The sequence below is a fragment of the Sparus aurata genome, chromosome 3 (assembly GCF_900880675.1).
Source record: "Sparus aurata chromosome 3, fSpaAur1.1, whole genome shotgun sequence".
NCBI lineage: Eukaryota > Metazoa > Chordata > Actinopteri > Spariformes > Sparidae > Sparus > Sparus aurata.
The window spans coordinates 26,658,778-26,671,171 of record NC_044189.1 but is presented as its reverse complement, the minus strand read 5'-3'; the positions used below and the strand labels follow the sequence as shown (position 1 = coordinate 26,671,171).

General features: G+C 43.2%; 1 protein-coding gene across 1 annotated transcript in view; it reads left to right on the top strand.

Annotated features, from left to right (window-relative positions):
* st3gal1 (ST3 beta-galactoside alpha-2,3-sialyltransferase 1) overlaps nucleotides 1-12,394 on the top strand; it is an 86,819-nt gene that overhangs the window by 845 nt on the left and 73,580 nt on the right. The gene's annotated exons all lie outside the window — the stretch shown is intronic.

Genomic DNA, 12,394 nt, shown 5'->3' with positions numbered 1-12,394 from the left:
AAGGCACCGCTCCGCTCTCCGCTGTCACGTTGAGAGAAAAGCAACTTCTTCTGTTTGAGGGCTGCTTTTTGATTTCTTGCCTCTTAGACTCTGTGGTGTGGGCTGCTGGCTAACTCGCTGCCCAGCTCGCTCACTTCAAAAAGGAAAAAAAAAAAAAGAGAAAGAAAGAAAAGAAGAAGAAAAAAGAGAAAAAAGAAAGACTATATGCCATCCAGTGTGCTGGAGCAACTGTTGAATACACAGCAGATGTGCAGAGGAGAGGTATCAGAGCTGCACACAGCACTGTGGGTGAGACTGTCTGCTGTCCGTGGAGCAGCCTCATTTAGTAAAACAGCAATTTCCCTCTGACAGGAAGCCTTTTGAGTTTGTTGTAAACATTAATCACTCCGTTTTCACTGTCTGTGTGAGTAAACTCTGCGTTCATGGGTTCTGAGCTCTGAAATGATCCCCTCTGCTGTGTATTTTGCCTGAGATGTCACCTCATTTACTAATGAAGGTGTCTGCAGCGCGCCGCTTAATTTTCCTGCTGAAACCTCTCCTCACCATTATAAATAATAAGCAAGTGGAATACATTAGCTCAGCCGGGTCCTCATCACGGCTCCACTCAGATTGGATGGCGTGACCTTGGGGGTGGGGGACCGCGCTGCAGTATTCAGAGGGGAGGGCGGCAGAGATGGAGATGGGGTGCTTTGGTGGCAACCATTATCAAGGAACCCAATTACATCTGGAAAGTGTAGTTGCCATAAGCAATTGCCATTTGTAACACTATACAAGACAAGAGGAGCTATTTTGAGAGAGTGTGTATCATTCCGGTCGTCAGTCCCATCTGCATATACATTTAAAGAATCCGTGTGGCTCCTCTGAATGGAAGTCCTTTGTGGGCTCTTTTCAACAATAGAGCATGGAAGAGGCTATGAGTCACTGTGAATCATGGCAACTCTCGCCAGCTGCCAGCCAGATGAAGACACGCCGCAAGGAGAAGTCTGATCAAGCTTGCAGTCGCACTTTGCGCCGCCGTTTCCACTTCAAAGAGCGCCACGGCGAAACGGAAACGTTCAGCGCTCCACGAGGGGCGCCTAACATCTCGGCCAAAGTTTGTGCGAGTTTTTCTCTAACAATCCCAACTTCCACTTCTGACATCTCTCCTGCAACGTATATCCTCCAGTCTTTAGCTGCCGTGGCGTAAAGGCTGAGTTAAGTCTGTAATCAGTTATTCAGCGCCGGCGTTCAGACTCCATGCTCCAGACAGAGGAATCCCCGTGGCTCACCACAGACCCAATCAGGCCCTTTAAGTTCACGGCTTTCCAACAGGGTCTGGGACCGAGACTGCAGCTGCAACGGCAGAAAATGTTTCCTGTCCCTCGGGTGGTGGTCTGCATGTGTCTGCGGCATGTACAAGTATATTTCAGTAATGGTTAGTGTCTTTTCTGTCCGGGCCTCTCGGCTCGGTCACAGACAGTCTTTTTCCCTCCACAGTATTCCCCTTGGACTTCTCCCTGGCTTTTTGATTTGCCCTCTGTTTCCACTTAACAGTCCTGGCTACTTTCCAAGAAACTCCTCAGCACCGTTCAGGGTTTTTTCTCTCTTTTTTTTTTTTTTTTGTGTTGTTTTGTTTCAGGCATGAGCAGACTTCATATACCCTGGGCACATGTGGATAATGTGAGCATTTACAACATCTCCATTTCACCCGCTCGCGAGGATGTCGCAGATGACAATTTAAACTCCCCCAAACAAAGAAAGCCATCCCGTGATTGCTGTCTTAATCCCCCCCCCCCAAGCGCAATCAGCGACGCCGAGACTGCACATCACTCCCGCAATTAGGCTTGTCAAAACCGCCGAGTGGCTTTTATCTGCGACTTGCCTGTTTGATAACACTTATTGGCAGGTGTCTTCGGAGGAGCAGGGGGGAAGGCGATCCACACAGCTGGCGCGTTTCAAGAGGGACGGATGCATTATGTAAAAAGCGTACTGTACTGTGCAGCAGATGTTCCTTCCTGCCGACGGCTAGCTCGGCAGCACGGCCACACATCTCCGTAGCCCAACATCCTCGGGAGTTCTCCTTCCTCCGTCATTTCTCTCCTTCTGATTGACGCGGGAACCCTTCTGTGACTCTCGCCGCTTTGTTGTCAAACCAAAGCCGCTCGCCGCAAATTGTCCCCTTCGCTGTCCTAAACGTTTTCCGGCGCAATCAGTTAGGCCGAGGGTGTCATCTTCCATGGAAAGCATCCTCTGTACCTTTTATCCTCCTTACAGTCATGTTGACAGGCCCGCAGCGTTCCACGACCTTGTCGGGACAAATGCGGGCTTGCTGCAACTTCCTGTGTGTCTTTGCCCGTCCTCAGTTTGGCAGCTGAAAAAGGGGAGAAGAGAGATTTTGTGTGTGGGCTTGACATACATCCTTTCTGTGGGTTTATTTGAAGGAAAGGCTAATTGTTATGCCTCCGAGGTCCATTGTTAATTAGGAGTTATCTCGGGCAGCTCTCACACGGTCACCGCTCTAATTGGCAGTCAAAGCTGTGTACCACCTGGCCTAGCCTTTAACTCACCAGGTGCTCCCAGAGAAAAAAAAGACTGTCGGCCTCGGCATTACGTGGGCACAGGCCTGTTAAAAGAAGACAGACAGTGAAAGGGAGAGAGCGAGAGAGAGAAAAGAGGAGAGGAAAAAAGACCTGCGCCGGCCAACTTTTTTTTTTGTTGCTAAAATGGCGGCGCTGCAGCAAAAGGTTATTTGGCGCCACGTCGCTAAACAAGCCTGTTCCATGCCGGCGCGAGGAGAGAAAAGGTGCGGAGAAATTAGCCGAAGCTTTTGATGCGCGCGTCGCCGTACATCACACCTCTTTGTTTCAGATTTTTCATACCACAGGGGATGTGATGGGGCAGCACACCAACACTCCACGCAGCCTGTGTGTGTGTGTGTGTGTGTGTGTGTGTGTGTGTGTGTGTGTTTTGGTGTGAAAAATAAGTTTAACCCATGAGAAGGACCAAAAGCAGGTATCAGAGAGGCTTTTAGTGTTTGTTTCATGCAAGGTGAATCGAGGCTGACTGGACGATCATGCGTCCACGTCGTTTTTCCCGTGCAGAACGATGAACGCTAGAATCGATTCAAGCCGAAGGATTTTCGCTCCAGAACAGAATCCACGTTAAGTCTTTTGTTCAGCGCTGAGCGGGGAAAGTGTGAGAAAAGACAGTGATTTAATCTAGAGATAGCGCAGCTGCTTTTCACAATGAAGTGGGAAAATCACACCGGGACCTAGCCTGAGTAGTGTGAGATCCCTCTGCACGCACATGAACCAGAAGCTGTGTTCTTTGCTGTGGGGAGGAAAAAATTCACCCGTGACCCTTGTGAATCTTGACTAACTGGTGCAGGAGCGTGTCAATCACGATGTTTTGTCCTTTTTCAAAAGGTCAGACAGGTGTGCCCTGCGTAGGACACAAACCATCTGATAAAATGTGCCTCGCGTCGCCGTGCTCCGGAGGACAAAAGGCATTTGTCTCTGAACAACACAAAGTCAATAGGGCTGCATTGTGTTGCTGCTCCAGCATTTAAAGTTCACTCTAATTCCCAAATGTTTGGTCCCTTTGTTCTCCGACCACAATAGACATTTAGAATGTAAAGCGGGTTCCGACAATGTACTTTATCTTGATGGGTAGAGCAGAGAGAGATGCGTTAGGAAGCTTTGTGGCTGTGTTGTGTTGGCAGCCTAAGGCAGAATGTGTTAACGCGGTACAGCGGAGCAAAGGATGATCTGAATCTGTGTGATTTGTTGTTGTTGTAGTTGATTTTTTTTTTCCAGGAACTGTTGTGTTCAGGCCTCGAGCTCTTGCAGCATGGCTTGTCTGATTTCTTCCTACACTATATACATACGGCGTTCAATGCATTACCCAAGACAGCCCGGGTCATTTTACGCATTAACAGCTCAAACTTTAATCGCAATCCAGCAGCAGCAGCAACGAGCGAGGAGTAAGCTGCAGACGACAGGTAGGAAAAAATAAAGAATAATAGACGGATCACAAATAGTAAGAAAAATAAAAGATCACTGCCATAGAACAGACTAATCATAATAAACAGGCCTAATGCTGCTATAATTACTGACAGTGGAATCATTACTTCCACTAATGCTCCACTGCTACCACCGTTAATAACAGTTCATTAATTAAACATACTATGGAAAACAGAAGCTCCGTTCAGCGAGCAGGACTTCTCCTTGACTGGACCCACAGAGCCCCAGAGTGTAGCTTAATTTTGCTCTGGAGGTCATTCCAGGAATAATGAGTGGTATGAAATGTAAATACTCCTCTTTGCTCAACTGCCGCGGCACTTTAGAATACCGGAGACAAGCCAAATTTGCGATTTAGCCACATAATGAGATGCCAATTTTAGTACAGCCAGGTGGGGAGTGAAAAAGAGACTATTATGCTTTTTCCAAAAAAAGAAAAGAAATGATTTTTTTTTTGTACAAGTGAGGGTTTGGAAATGAAGTTTTCAAACAGGAAAAAAAAGTGTAGATGTCTAAATTCCATCAGTCAAAGGGAGCTGGAGGTCCGGGTATGATGCTGAGCTGAGAGGACAAGTCCCCTTGGCTTGGTTACAACAGAAAATCCTACTTTAGATCATCTGAAGCCACCTTAAATTACTGAATTCCAATCCAAGAAAACGCCAAGACTCTGACCTTAAAAGGAAATAAACACAGTTGAAGACGAGAGTGAGGATATCTTAGAAGCTAACGCTGGCTCAGACGAAAGCAACGCGGGTTCTTGCAGCCATCGGTGGCATTGGAAGCAAGTTAATGAGCTGTCGAACATGCAACGTATATTTTTTTTTTTATAGAAGCATGAAACGTGGTGTAGTTGTGCATTTTTCAGAGATGGATCCATTGCGATTACAATGATGCAGTGATGATACGTCCTGACTCCAGCTTCACGCAAAGATTGGAGGCTAGAGGAAACAGTTAGCTTGATCAATTCCAAAGTGAAAAGATACACAACTCACATTTCCTCTCTGTGTTTTTTGTGGTTTTAACATGAAGGATGTCCCCCAACTTAATTAATAATGCCAATGTCCCTGCCAGGTATTACAATCATAATGCAGTAGCCATAATGTCAAAGCTCTTAGTGTTTAACATACACCTTCTTGCACTTGTGTTACCAGCAGAGCCTTCCCTTTGAGGACGGCGGTCTTGTGGATAACCTGTGTTTAAGACAGAGTCTAGCAGCTTTCTTGGGGGAAGTGAGTCTCTCACAGTGTGTTAGAGAGGTGCCAGCACATTGTCACAGGAAAGCTCATGCTATTTTTACTTCAGTCAGCCATAAAGTGTGTAAATGGGCTCAGTTTGCCGCGAGGCTGTGTGTGATGTTCACGGCCACAAAATAAAAATCCCCGATTGGCATCTTCCTGAATTCTCTACAACAGAGTTGGTCTGGAATGTGAAAAGCTAGTAACCTTTGTAGTAAGTAGTCAGGGTGAGGTTAATAAATAAAAAACACAGGTCTTCTAACTGTGCATCAGAGCCATGGCTCTGGAAAGCATACACTTGTGTTAATGAGTGGATCAGTGTCTGACAGCAGAATCACTGGAGCCCTTCCTCGCACCCACTGGCTGTTATTATAAAAAAACAGTCTGAACTTAGTTAGAGCACGGTAACACCACAACATGACGTCATCAAACATACCTACCTTTCTGTTCCCACAGTTTTTAACCCAAATCGGCGCAGACGTTGGCAAGATTTCCTGTTTTGTTTTCAAGTTTCCTTTCCTTTAAAACTTTTGTTAATTTTTATTTTTAAAGGAAAGGTGTGTACAGACTCTCTAAACGGCAGAGGCATAACATTTTTTTTTTTTTTTTTATTAAAGTGATAAATATTGCTTGAAGCCACAGATTTACCCAAGTTTACACAAGAGGTAGCATTATTCTGAGTTGTTTACCAAGAATTAACAGTAAAATTAAAACTATGGTACATAAACTGTTGCATTTTACTTGTTATTTTGTTATGTTCTTTCTTTAAATGTCACCAGAACGCAGAACAAAAAGTTTAGTGTCAACAGTTGTTCTAGGCCACTGGGGGCAGCGGAAACATACTGTAAACACAACATGGGATGCATTACCATCTAATGGAGATGATTTGGCGAATGTGTTAGCAACCAGCAGCTGTGGAGCGGCATTAGCATTCATTTGGTGTCATGTTGTAAATCCAAATTTAATTTTAGCTCTGCTGGACTCCATCAGCTCCTGGGGGAAATATCTGGCTCTTCCACTGCTAAATGCTCCACTATGTTTACCAGCTAGTTGCTAACTCTCTTCTATTGATGCTGGGAAGGTCACACACGGCAGGTTTTTTAGAGCTTTTTTCACTTGGAAAAAAACAGCCACCTGCTGGGGATGAGAATGGCACAGATGAGAGTGAACCAAAATAGTTTCCAAAGTTGCAGGTGGTGAAACCAAATGATGAGCTGAAATATGGCAACGACAACGACAGATGTTGCATGAAAATAACAGAAATGGGCACTAAAGCAGCATTCACTCTCGGAAAATATGGACGGATCAGCTTGCTTCCCATAATGTTGAGCTGTTCCATAAATCCATACCTTTATATACATCTTATACACACATTCACACTGAGGTAGTTTTACAGCACTGGGATTGAATTGTTCCTCATAACATTGAGAATTAATCATCGCTCTCAACTACTTAAATCTGTCAAATGACTGTATACATTCTAATTCGCCGAGCAGTGTTTCTGTGCACAGTCTCGTTGGGTAGTCTGCCAAAACTTCCTCGGAAGAAATGGGCACAAGTCTTCATCAGAGCACCACACACATGCTAGTTGGCTTCTGTAGCGGTTATGAATAATTACACTGTCTTCAGTAATTCTGTAATCAGTGTTGGAAGTGCATCTGGCTGACTTCTGGGGCGGATATACCGTGAATATCAGAAGTCTACAGGCTCCGTCTAATTTTCTAGTTTTATTGCCTTGAAGGCTGAAATGAAAACCTATTAAATCAAATGTGATTTTCTCCATATTTCGTTTGGACATGCTGAAGTAACGAGCAAAAGGTAAAAATGAAAGGGAGCTAATTTCTGCTTATGTAATGGTGAAGACCCTGCACTTATTGCTTCGATAACAACCGTGACGTTTTTCGGATGAGTTTTCCACCGTGTGAATCTGTGATTTGTCCCTAATTCCCCCCCTTCAGACCGAAACAGGTCTTCTGTATGCAACACTCCTCCTCTGATCAATCCACAGAGTTTGTTTAAAGGAAGAAGTCCAACATAAAGATCTTCTTTTTGTCTCAGCTGGTTTGGCCGTGCACTTTGGTTTGCTGTCAACTTGAAGGATGGAGTTCTTCTTTGACTTCAGCACCATGTTTTTGTACCAGAGGGCAGCAGATTTTCCCCCCAAACTATCTTGCTTTTAGGAGCCATTTATCTTCCCCTCTATCCTGACCAGAGCCCCTGTCCAGCCTTGGAGCATGATGCAGCATGCGCACACTTTAAGCATACCAGTGCCATTTACACTTTCTGATTGATGACTGCTGACTGGACTTGGCTTACCCTCGCTTATTTTCCAAGGCATGCTCTTTTTAGATTTTAAATGTGCGATCATTTATTTATTCACCTTCCGTGACCGTGTCTTGGTTTAGTGTGTCATCTGCAGACATTGAAATGTCTACAGATGACGAGCTGAAGCAGGGTCATTCACTCGGCTCCACTCTGCAACACTGCTGAACTGTGCAGGGGGATCGGTGTCTGTGACATTGTGTGTCTTTTTAACATTTATTCATTTTTCAGTGTGTTAAAACAAACAGCACCTTCATGGAAGAGGCCCCGGGGGCTGTGACCAAATCAGGATTTGTGCAGTGCAGTTTTCAAATTGCAAAAGCCTCAGTTTTAATTGGAAATGAACTAACAAATTAAATGTGTCTCAGCAACCTGTAGCAGGTGAAAGTTTTAAACAGCGGCTGTTAATTGAACTGACCAATGGCATCTGTAACCTGTACATGTATTCAACCGTGGCTAATTAACGTTTATGATGTGAGTTGGCAAAACGACCAATGAGCATCTCTTGTCTGCTGTCTGTTAATGACAAGAAAGTCTGACACATAGCCTACCGTTGGACCACAGCAGATGCTTTGTCCACTTTGGTGTAAATTACAAGCCAAAGTTTCAGTATTTAGCTTTGGACAGAAGCTGGCCAGCTGTGTCCTCCTGTTCTCGGTCTTTTTGCTAAGCTATGCTAGCCGACTATTTTCTGTCCTTTCATATTTACCATACAGCCCGTACATAACCCGTGCTGTTAATTCTCTTATCCAACTGCCCCGGAAGACAGCAAATAAGTATTTCCCAGATTTCAGACATACATTTTTAAGCATCATGTTAAGCTTCGTTAAAGTGGAATTGGACCCCCCGGGATTCAGAGCTGTGAGGTAGCCTATGCTGACTTTTCACTCTGTAAAGCTAATGCTATCGTTAGCTGTCCATCAGACGACAAAACCGTTTCAGATGTGGCTCATCAGCAGTCATTGTTAGCATGACAGGCCAAAAAAGCACCACTTTTGTTACTACTATATTTGAATATCAATGAGTACCATACCATTGCTCATGGGCATCGCCAGCTATTAAAGTACCGACCACGTTTTAAAATGAATAGTTTAGTCCCCCTCACTCTTTTTTCAGGGTGCTGTGTCAGTGCTTCATTATCAAATCCAGTCCATTTCTCATTGAGAGAAGGCCCAAATCAATGTCATTTCACTGCTACCTTCACCCAGGCAGATTGGCAGATAACACAAGCACACATAGACACAATTGCAACATGTGTCATCAGACATCTTAGTTAAGATGGGTCTCACACACACTAAAATCCTTGAGCAAAGAGCGTTTTCGGTAGGAAGGAGAGAAACATGACAGGAAAGAGGTAAGCAGGATGGCCAATCAGGTGGCTAGAAGAGAGGAGGGGAGGGAAATGAAGAGGTAAAGATGAAACAAGGGACATAATAGCTGTCAGCTTGTGTTATTATGTCATAATCTTTGAATTGTTACCGCAATCCCACCACTTTAGTCTATACAACTGGGCACTTATTTAATTTAATACACAGAAAAATGGCAGAAGCCACTGGTTAATAAATTATGATATTTCATGGAATGTTTTGGGTCTATGTGTTAGACCCAAATGTGTGTTATTTGCTAATTGAAATGTCAGCATATATATTAGGCCCGTAACGATACACCAGACTCAGGATTCGGTGTATATCACCATTTTTGACCCACGGTTCGATAGAAACTTCGATTTTTATTTTTATTTTTTAAATTAAACATTTATGTAACATTTCAATAACTTCTGTATACTCCACTGATAGTATCAGAGGCGCAGTATTGGCAAACTGAACCAGTGTGAATGGATGAGCCGGCTGCGTGTATGGAGGGATTGTCTATCGGATGGTCTGTTAACTGCACAACTTTGTCACTTTCCAGTATGTTTAGTGGGTCAGGATCTCAATCACGACACATTAAAACAGCATCCATATGATTTTAACTTATCTGCGGGTGTAGAATGACAGGGGGGACACCAGGGAAACACCTTGAAAACACACGCACGTCATCATCACGTCATCATCTGTACTCCAGCGGTGCTTCGCAATGTGTGAATGACCAACGGCGAAGAATTGGCAAACCACCGCTGCTCTGTGTGAAAGGGGCTTCGTCTTATTACTCATAGGGCTGGATCTGTAGTAACAGTGTAACGGTGTGTAATCACAGCTGGGCGGGACAACTGCCAAGCCAGAGACCACTGTTCGAGACAATGTTTCAACATTTGCATGTGGGAAACCACTAGCAAGAGATGACTGTTCAAGATGGCGTCCAACATCTGTGGACGTGGGTGCATTTTGTCAGCCTTGTTGGTCGCAACAAAACCAGGCATTATAAGCTCAAACATGATCTTTTCCTAACTCTAGCCAGACCTTGAGCATGTTACCACAACATAAAACTGAATGAAATTAACACGAAGAAACTTTACTGTTCAAACATATCCGTCGTTTGCAGAAATGTACATCGTCTGCATTTATTCAGGTGATTTTGTTGAGACAAACTGGTTGTATACCCCTTCTAGGACTACCCCTTATGCTCTTTATTTAGAAGAATGAGTCATCATGCTTGGTACAAGTGTATCTTATTTAGTCATTCAGTCTCTAATACAGGCCAAGAGTTTGAGAATAGCAGTTCAATGACATAAAAAATGATCACAGTATAATGTAATATTAGCTCCTTATCATATATTTCAAAATTAAGACCCAAAAATTTCTAACACCAGCTTCGTGCGGCCCTTGGTTGCCCCTGACATCATTCTGAGCGCATCTCCTTGCATAATTAAGAAGAACTGGATGTTATTTTTAGGAGAAAGTGTGCGTCTGCCTTGCCACCTGACCACACAGCCCAGAAACCTTGCAAACATGCAAATGAGCTCATCTATCCACGGAGAGGGAAGACTCGAGCACACAAGCACAGTGCGTACGGCTGTGGCTAATAATGCTGCCGGCCTCTCCGCTTCCCCGATGAGCTTCTTACCGCGCAGTCATTCATCTCGGAGGAGCCTCCTGATCCTGGCGAGATCCTGCCGCTGTATCACCTCCAGTCTGTGATTACAGTTTTCATTGTGTTTCAGGCTGAGTTCACTTGGAAATCTTCTTACGTCCTCCCTTTTAGACTCAGCCTTTTAAATAATTGCATAGTTAAGATGTGTGAAGACCTTGTTTTAATTAAAGTGCAGGACCGATGGTTTATGTTAGGATTTTAGAAAAAATGAAAAAGAGGAAAAAAGAGATGAAGAAAGTTTCACATTATGAGGTACAATAATACTGCTATTTGTCTTTTTTTTCCCCTTAACTTACCAAACTCCAGATATGCAGGTGTTGACCAACATTAGACTTCTCCCAGTTTATTTTATTGTATTTTACTTGAAGGTCTCCCTGTTTTCTGACCTGCTGCTGTTTTGATTTGCTCTTGACTCTGTTTGTCATGAATGCAGCACTAATTCCGTCAGTTAAAATTTGGCTGTCCGGTATCTCCTGACTCCCACCTGAAGCCGTGCAATGTGTAATATCAGTTCCCATAAATTACTCCATTATTGCAGCAAAGCACTGGTTGCATGTCCGGTATTATCTTGAGTTTGGTGGAATTAATTAATTTAGGAGAGTGCACCCTGAAAGCACACTGTAAATTAGAATAATACATCTTTTTTTAATTTGGATTTTGACTCAGGATTATTCAGGACAGCATCTTCAAAATGTTGGGCAAAGTAAAGGCACATTCTGGCAAATCTGCAGTTGATGATGAGCCCTGGAAGAAGCTGCTAAATTGATAATCGAGCATTGGAAGACTATGAAGACTCTGTTGCTGTATATTTTTCTAAAGATATCCTGTGAGCTGTTACATTATTTGTAATTGCTTCCCTGTGTATAATTTCATTTCAATCAGGAGAGACTTATTGCCAGAGTATTTATTGACGTGTCGGCAATAAAGATGAGAAATTGAAATCATCTTTGGCTATTAGACTCCATCACGACATGATTGCATAAAGATAATGGATCTATGGATGGTATTTTGATTCAATCCTTTGTTTATAAAATGGCCTCCCATTAATAATTGGGATCTCTTTTTCTCTTTTGAAAAACAAAACATGTACAACTAACGGCAAAAAGTTCTCTGACCTGAGATGCTAAGTGCTATACTTGAATTCAACTCAAGAGGTAACTCAGTAGTTTTTGTAGCTGAGCCTTATAAATGAACAACGTGCATACATGGAGAGGCAAAGTCACGCATGTGCTGACGACAAGAGACATGTACATTGTAGATCCTGTTCAAAATTGTGCCATGATTTACGCATTACGACAATTTCAACGATAATATATCAAGTCAAGAAAGTCACAGTTTGTTGTATTGAAGGTAAAATATCATGTAGTTTGTAGTGTGGACAGGCTCAATGAACGACATCGCCTGGCTCAACAGCAACGTGGCCCACCACAGGAAATGTATATAAAAAGCTGGAAATCACTTCAAGTCCGGCCTTCTTGACAGGTGCAGTTATGTTAAAGGAGAGTTTGTCAGTTCTGTAAGCTAGCTAATATACAGGACCAACTTTGTTAAATTCAGTGTTGGGCAAGTTACCGAGAATTAGTAATTAGTTACAGTTACTAGTTACTTCTTTTAAAAGTAATTAAATTACTTCACCAATTACTGAATATCAAAAGTAATTAGTTACTAGGGAAAGTAACTTTTAAGTTACTTTTATGTCTGCTTTTCAAATGTAAATATGAACTGAACAGTCAAACACAATAAACATAATTTTTAGACCTATTTATTGTAATCAACAGGGCAACAGGCCTTCAGATCAAGCAGTAGCAA